Source organism: Tenrec ecaudatus, unplaced genomic scaffold (genome assembly GCF_050624435.1).
Source record: "Tenrec ecaudatus isolate mTenEca1 unplaced genomic scaffold, mTenEca1.hap1 Scaffold_363, whole genome shotgun sequence".
Classification (NCBI taxonomy): Eukaryota; Metazoa; Chordata; class Mammalia; order Afrosoricida; family Tenrecidae; genus Tenrec; species Tenrec ecaudatus.
In genome coordinates, this window is record NW_027459091.1 from 205,932 (window position 1) to 213,633 (window position 7,702).

The following is a 7,702-nucleotide window of genomic DNA, read 5'->3' on the forward strand; positions in this document are numbered from 1 at the left end:
CAAGGCCTGGGGCGCCCCGACCCTTAGGCTTTGGGAGCCCCAGACCTGGGGCGTCCCAGCCCTTATGATTTGGGAGCCCCTGCCCGGGGGTGCCCCAGCCGTTAGGCTTTGGCAGCCCAAGCCTGGTGCGTACCAGCCCTTAGGTTTTGGGAGCCAAAGCCTGGGGCACCCTAGCCCTTAGGCTTTGGAAGCCCCAGGCCTGGGGCGCCCCAGCCCTTAGGCTTTGGAAGCCCCAGGCCTGGGGCGCCCCACCCCTTAGGATTTGGTAGCCCCAGGCCTGGGGCGCCAGAGCCCATATGTTTTGGGAGCCCCAGGCCTGGGGCTCCCAGCCCTTAGGCTTTGAGAGCCCCACGCTTGGGGCGCCCCAGCTCTTAGGCTTAGGGAACCCCTGGCCTGGGGCGCCCCAGCCCTTAGGCTTTGGGAGCCCTAGGCCTGGGGTGCCCCAGCCCTTAGGGTTTGAGAGCCCCAGGCCTGGGGCGCCCAAGCCTTTCGGCTTTGGGACCCACAGGGCTGGGGCGCCCCAGCCCTTAGGGTTTGGGAGCCCCAGGCCTGGGGACCCCAGGCCTTCGGATTTGGGAGCCCCAGGCTGGGACGCCCCAGCCCTTAGGCTTTGGGAGCCCCAGGCCTGGGGCGCCCCAGCCCTTAGGATTTGGGAGCCCCAGGCTGGGACGCCCCAGCCCATAGGTTTTGGGAGCCCCAGGCCTGGGACGCCAAGCCCTTAGGCTTTGGGAGCCCCAGGCCTGGGGCGCCCCAGCCCTTAGGCTTTGGGAGCCCCAGACATGGGGCGTCCCAGCCCTTAGGCTTTGGGAGTCCCAGACCTGGGCGCCCCAGCCCTTAGGTTTTGGGAGCCCCAGGCCTGGTACGCCCCAGCCCTTAGACTTAGGGAGCCCCTGGCCTGGGGTACCCCAGCCCTTTGGCTTTGGGAGCCACAGGCCTAGGGCGCCCTAGCCTTTCGTCATAGGGAGCCCCAGGCCTGGGGCGCCCCAACCCTTAGGATTTGGGAGCCCCAGGCTGGGACGCCCCAGCCCATAGGTTTTGGGAGCCCCAGGCCTGGGGCGCCTAGCCCTTATGCTTTAGGAGCCCCAGGCTTGCGGCACCCCAGCTCTTAGGCTTAGGGAACCCCTGGCCTGGGGCGCCCAAGCCCTTAGGCTTTGGGAGCCCCAGGCCTGGGGCGTCCAGCTCTTCGGCTTAGGGCGCCCCAGGCCAGGGGCGTCCCAGCCCTTAGGCTTAGGAAGCCCATGGCCAGGGACCCACCAGCCCTTAGGATTTGGGAGCCCCAGGCTGGGACGCCCCAGCCCATAGGTTTTGGGAGCCCCAGGCCTGGGACGCCAAGCCCTTAGGCTTTGGGAGCCCCAGCCCTTAGGCTTTGGGAGCCCCAGACATGGGGCGTCCCAGCCCTTAGGCTTTGGGAGTCCCAGACCTGGGCGCCCCAGCCCTTAGGCTTTGAGAGCCCCAGGCCTGGTACGCCCCAGCCCTTAGACTTAGGGAGTCCCTGGCCTGGGGCACCCCAGCCCTTTGCCTTTGGGAGCCACAGGCCTAGGGCGCCTCAGCCTTTCGGCATAGGGAGCCCCAGGCCTGGGGCGCCACAGCCCTTAGGATTTGGGAGCCCCAGGCTGGGACGCCCGATCCCATAGGTTTTCGGAGCCCCAGGCCTGGGGCGCCAGGCCTTAGGCTTTAGGAGCCCCAGGCTTGTGGCGCCCCAGCTCTTAGGCTTTGGGAGCCACAGGCCTGGGGCCCCCAGCTCTTAGGCTTAGGGAGCACCAGGCCTGGGGGGACACAGCTCTTCGGCTTAGGGAGCCCCAGGCCTGGGGCGTCCCTGCCCTTAGGCTTTGGGAGTCCTAGACCTGGGCGCCCCAGCCCTTATGCTTTGGGAGTCCCAGGCCTGGTACGCCCCAGCCCTTAGGCTTATGGAGCCCCTAACCTGGGGCGCCCCAACCCTTAGGCTTTGGGAGCCCCACGCCTGGGACGCCCCAGCCCTTAGGTTTTGTAAGCCCTAGGCCTGGGGCGTCCCTGCCCTTAGGCTTTGGGAGCCCCAGGCCTGGGGGGCCCAGCCCTTAGGCGCTAGGAGCCCCAGGCTTGGGGCGCCCCAGCTCTTAGGCTTTGGGAGCCACAGGCCTGGGGCCCCCCAGCCCTTAGGCTTAGGGAGCACCAGGCCTGGGGGACAAAGCTCTTCGGCTTAGGGAGCCCCAGGTCTGGGGCGTCCCTGCCCTTAGGCTTTGGAAGTCCTAGACCTGGGCGCCCCAGCACTTAGGCTTTGGGAGCCCTAGGCCTGGTATGCCCCAGCCCTTAGGATTTGTGAGCACTAGGCCTGGGGCGTCCCTGCCTTTAGGCTTTGGGAGCCCAAGGCCTGGGGTACCCCAGCCCTTAGGCTTAGGGAGCCCAAGAACGGGGTCGCCCCAGCCCTTAGACTTTGGGACCCCCAGGCCCGGGGCGCCCCAGCGCTTAGGCTTTGGGATGCCCAGGCCTGGGGCGCCCCAGCCCTTTGGATTAGGGAGCCCCAGGCCTCGGGGCACCCAGCCCTTAGGCTTATGGAGCCCCAGGCCTGAGGCGTCCCAGCCCTTAGGCTTAGGGAGCCCCAGGCCTGGTACACCCCAGCCCTTAGGCGTAGGGAGCCCCTGGCATGGGGCGCCCCAGCCCTTAGGCTTTGGGTGCCCTAGGCCTGGGGTGCCCCAGCCCTTAGGGTTTGGGAGCCCCAGGCCGGGGGCGCCCAAGCCTTTCGGCTTTGGGACCCACAGGGCTGGGGCGCCCCAGCCCTTAGGGTTTGGGAGCCCCAGGCCTGGGGACCCCAGGCCTTAGGATTTGGGAGCCCCAGTCTGGGACGCCCCAGCCCTTAGGCTTTGGGAGCCCCAGGCCTGGGGCGCCCCAGCCCTTAGGATTTGGGAGCCCCAGGCTGGGACGCCCCAGCCCATAGGTTTTGGGAGCCCCAGGCCTTGGATTCCAAGCCCTTAGGCTTTGGGAGCCCCAGGCCTGGGGCGCCCCAGCCCTTAGGCTTTGGGAGCCGCAGACATGGGGCGTCCCAGCCCTTAGGCTTTGGGAGTCCCAGACCTGGGCGCCCCAGCCCTTAGGTTTTGGGAGCCCCAGGCCTGGTACACCCCAGCCCTTAGACTTAGGGAGCCCCTGGCCTGGAGCACCCCAGCCCTTTGGCTTTGGGAGCCACAGGCCTAGGGCGCCCCAGCCTTTCGGCATAGGGAGCCCCAGGCCTGGGGCGCCCCAACCCTTAGGATTTGGGAGCCCCAGGCTGGGACGCCCCAGCCCATAGGTTTTGGGAGCCCCAGGCCTGGGGCGCCCAGCCCTCATGCTTTAGGAGCCCCAGCCTTGGGGCACCCGAGCTATTAGGCTTTGGGAGCCACAGGCCTGGGGCCCCCCAGCCCTTAGGCTTAGGGAGCACCACGCCTGGGGGGCCACAGCTCTTCGGCTTAGGGAGCCCCAGGCCTGGGGCGTCCCTGCTGTTAGGCTTTGGGAGTCCTAGGCCTGGGGCGTCCCTGCCCTTAGGCTTTGGGAGCCCCAGGCCTGGGGCGCCCAGCCCTTAGGCTTTAGGAGCCCCAGGCTTGGGGCGCCCCAGCTCTTAGGCTTTGTGAGCCCTAGGCCTGGGGCGCCCCTGCCCTTGGCTTTGGGAGCCCCAGGCCTGGGGTCACCCAGCCTTTCGGAGAACCAGGCCTGGGGCGCCCCAGCCCTTAAGCTTAGGGAGCCCATTGCCTGAAACGCCCCAGCCCTTCGGATTAGGGCGCGACAGGACTAGGTTGCCCTAGCCCGTAGGTTTTGGGAGCCCCAGGCCATGGGCACCCCAACCCTTAGGTTTGGTAGTCCCAGGCCTGGTACGCCCCAGCCCTTAGGTTTAGGGAGCCCGTGGCCTGGGGCGCCCCAGCCCTTAGGCTTTGTGAGTCCCAGTCCTGGTACGCCCCAGCCCTTAGGTTTAGGGAGCCCCTGGCCTGGGGCGCCCCAGCCCTTAGGCTTTGGGAGCCCCAGGCCAGGGGCGCCCCAGCCCTTAGGCTTCGGGAGCCCAAAGCCTGCGACGCCCCAGCCTTTAGGCTTTGGGGGCCCCAGGGCTGGGGCGCCCCAGCCCTTAGGCTTACGGAGCCCCAGGCCTGGGACGCCCCAGTCCTTCGGCTTAGGGAGCCCCAGGCCTGGGGTGCCCCAGCCCTTAGGTTTAGGGAGCCCCTGGCCTGGGGCGCCTCAGCCCTTAGGCTTTGGGAGCCCCATCGGGGCGCCCCAGCCCTTAGCCTTTGGGAGCCCCAGACCTGTTGCGCCCCAGCGCTTAGGCTTTGGGAGCCCCACGCTTGTGGCGCCCCAGCCCTTAGGCTTAGGGAGCCCCAGGCCTGGGGGTACCCAGCTCTTCGGCTTAGGGAGCCCCAGGCCTGAGTCGTCCCTGCCCTTAGGCTTAGGGAGCCCATGGCCTGGGACGCCCCAGCCCTTCAGCTTAGGGCGCGACAGTCCTAGGGTGCCCCAGCCCTTCGGCATAGGGAGCTCCAGGCCTGGTACGCCCCAGCCCTTAGGCTTAGGGAGCCCCAGTCCTGGCGCGCCCCAGCCCTTAGGCTTTGGGAGCCCAAGCCTGGGGCACCCAAGCCCTTAGGCTTTGGGAGGCCCAGGTCTGAGGTGCCCCAGCCCTTAGACTGGGAGCCCTAACACTGGGGCACCCCAGCCCTTAGGTTTTGGGAGCCCTAGCCCTAGACGTCCCTTCACTTAGGCTTTGCAAGTCCCAGGCCTGGGGCGCCCCAGCCCTTAGGCTTCGGTAGCCCCAGCCCTGGGGCACCGCAGCTCATAGGCTTTGGGAGCCCCAGTCTTGGGGCGCCCCAGCCCTTAGGCTTTGGGAGCCCCAGGCCTGGTGCGCCCTGCCCTTAGGCTTAGGGAGCCCCAGGCCTGGGGCGGCCCAACCCTTAGGCTTAGGGAGCCCCAGCCCTGGGCGCCCCAGCTTTAGGCTTAGGGAGCCCCAGGCCAGGGGCACCCCAGCCCTTGGGCTTTGGGAGCTCCAGACCTGGGGCACTCCAGCCTTTTGGCTTAGGGAGCCCCAGGACTGGGAAGCACCAGCCCTTAGGCTTTGGGAGCCCCAGGCCTGTGGCGCCCCAGCCCTTAGGCTTAGGGAGCCCCAGGTCTTGGGCGCTCCAGGCCTAGGCTTAGGGAGCCCCAGGTTGGGGCGCTACAGCCTTTAGGCTTAAGGAGGCCAAGGCTTGGGGCGCCGCAGCCCTTAGGATTTGGGAGTTCCCACCCTGGGGCACTCCAGCCCTTAGGCTTAGGGAGCCCCACGCCTTGGGCGCCCCAGCCCTTAGGCTTAGGGAGCCTCTGGCCTGGGGTGCCACAGCCGTTAGGATTTGGGAGCCCCAGGCCTGGGGCGCCCCAGCCATTAGGCTTTAGGTGCCCCAGGCTTTGGGCGCCCCAACCCTTAGGCTTTGGGAGCTTCAGGCCTGTGGCGCCCCAGCCCTTAGGCTTAGGGAGCCCCAGGCCTGGGGTCACCTAGCCCTTAGGTTTAGGGAGCCTATGGCCTGGGACGCGCCAGCCCTTCGGCTTAGGGCGCGACAGGCCTAGGGCGCCCCAGCCCTTAGGCTTTGGGAGTCCCAGGCCTGGGACGCCCCAGCCCTTCCGCTTAAGGCGCGAGAGGCCTAGGTTGCCCGAACCATTAGATTTTGGAGACCCAAGCCTGTGGCACCCCAGCCCTTAGGTTTGGGAGTCCCAGGCCTGGTACGCCCCAGCCCTTAGGTTTAGGGAGCCCCTGGCCTGGGGCACTCCAGCCCTTAGGCTTTGGGAGCCCCAGGCCTGGGGCGCCCCAGCCTTAACTTTGGGAGCCCCAGGCCTGGGGCGCCCCAGCCCTTAGGCTTTGGGAGCCCCAGGCCCCGGGCGCCCCAGCCATTAGGCTTGGGAAGCCCAAGGCCTGCGACGCCCCAGCCCTTTGGCTTTGGGGGCTCAAGGGCTGGGGCGCCCCATACCTTAGGCTTACGGAGCCCCAGGCCTGGGGCGCCCCAGCCCTTAGGCTTTGGGGGCCCCAGTCCAGGGGCGCCCCAGTCCTTAGGCTTCGGGAGCCGAAGGCCTGTGACGCCCCAGCCCTTCGGCTTAGGGAGCCCCAGGCCTGTGGCGCCCAGCCCTTAGGCTTTGGGAGCCCCAGACCTGGAACGCCCCAGCCCTTAGGCTTAGGGAGCCCCAGGCCTGGCGCGCCCCAGCCCTTAGGCTTTGGGAGCCCAAGTCTGGGGTGCCCAAGCCCTTAGGCTTTGGGAGGCCCAGGTCTGCGGCGCCCCAACCCTTAGACTGGGAGCCCTAGCCCTGGGGCACCCCAGCCCTTAGGCTTTGGGAGCCCAAGCCCTGGGCGCCCCAGCACTTAGGCTTTGGAAGTCTCAGGCCTGGGGCGCCCCAGCCCTTAGGCTTAGGTAGCCCCAGGCAGGGGGCGCCCCAGCCCTTAGGCTTTGGAAGGCCCAGGTCTGCGGCGCTCCGGCCCTTAGGCTTTGGGAGCCCGAGGCCTGGGGCGCCCTGCCCTTAGGCTTAGGAAGCCCCAGGCCTGGGGCGGCCCAACCCTTAGGCTTAGGGTGCCCCAGCCCTGGGCGCCCCAGCTCTTAGGCTTAGGGAGCCACAGGCCTGGGGCGCACCAGCCCTTGGGCTTTGGGAGCTCCAGACCTGGGGCACTCCAGTCTTTTGGCTTGGGGAGCCCCAGGACTGGGAAGCACCAGCCCTTAGGCTTTGGGAGCCCCAGGCCTGGGAGCACCCAGCCCTTAGGCTTAGGGATCCCATGGCCTGGGACGCGCCAGCCCTTAGGCTTTGGGAGTCCCAGGCCTGCGACGCCCCAGCCCTTAGGCTTTGGGAGCCCCAAGCCTCAAGCGCCCCAGTCCTTAGGCTTAGGGATCCCCAGGCTGGGGCGCCATAGCCCTTAGGCTTTGAGAGCCGAAGCCTGGGGCGCACAAGTCCTTAGGCTTTGGGAGCCCAATCCTGAAGCGCCCCAGCCCTTAGGCTTAAGGAGCCCCAGGCTGTGGCGCCACAGCCATTAGGCTTTGGGCGCCCCAGGCCTAGGGTGCCCAAGCCCTTCGGCATAGGGAGTACCAGGACTGGGGCGCCCCAGCCCTTAGGCTTTTGGAGCACCTGGCCGGGGCGCCCCAGCCCTTAGACTTTGGGAGCTCCAGGCCTGGGGCTCCCCAGCCCTTAGGTTTTGGGAGCCCAAGCCTGGGGCGCCGAAGCCTTTAGGCTTTGGGAGCCCAAACCTGGGGCGCACCAGCCCTTAGACTTTGGGAGTCCCAGGCCTGGTACGCCCCAGCCATTAGGTTTAGGGAGTCCCTGGCCTGGGGCACCCCAGCCCTTAGGCTTTGGGAGCCCCAGGCCTGGGGCGCTCCAGCCCTTACCTTTGGGAGCCCCAGGCCTGGGGCGCCCCAGCCCTTAGGCTTTGGGAACCCCAGGCCAGGGACGCCCCAGCCCTTAGGCTTGGGAAGCCCAAGGCCTGCGACGCCCCAGCCCTTTGGCTTTGGGGGCTCAAGGCCTGTGACGCCCCAGCCCTTCGGCTTAGGGAGCCCCTGGCCTGGGGCGCCTCACCCCTTAGGCTTTGGGAGCCCCATCAGGGCGCCCCAGCCCTTAGGCTTCGGGAGCTCAAGGCCTGTGACGCCCCAGTCCTTCGGCTTAGGGAGCCCCTGGCCTGGGGCGCCTCACCCCTTAGGCTTTGGGAGCCCCATCAGGGCGCCCCAGCCCTTAGGCTTTGGGAGCCCCAGGCCTGTGGTGCCCCAGCCCTTAGGCTTAG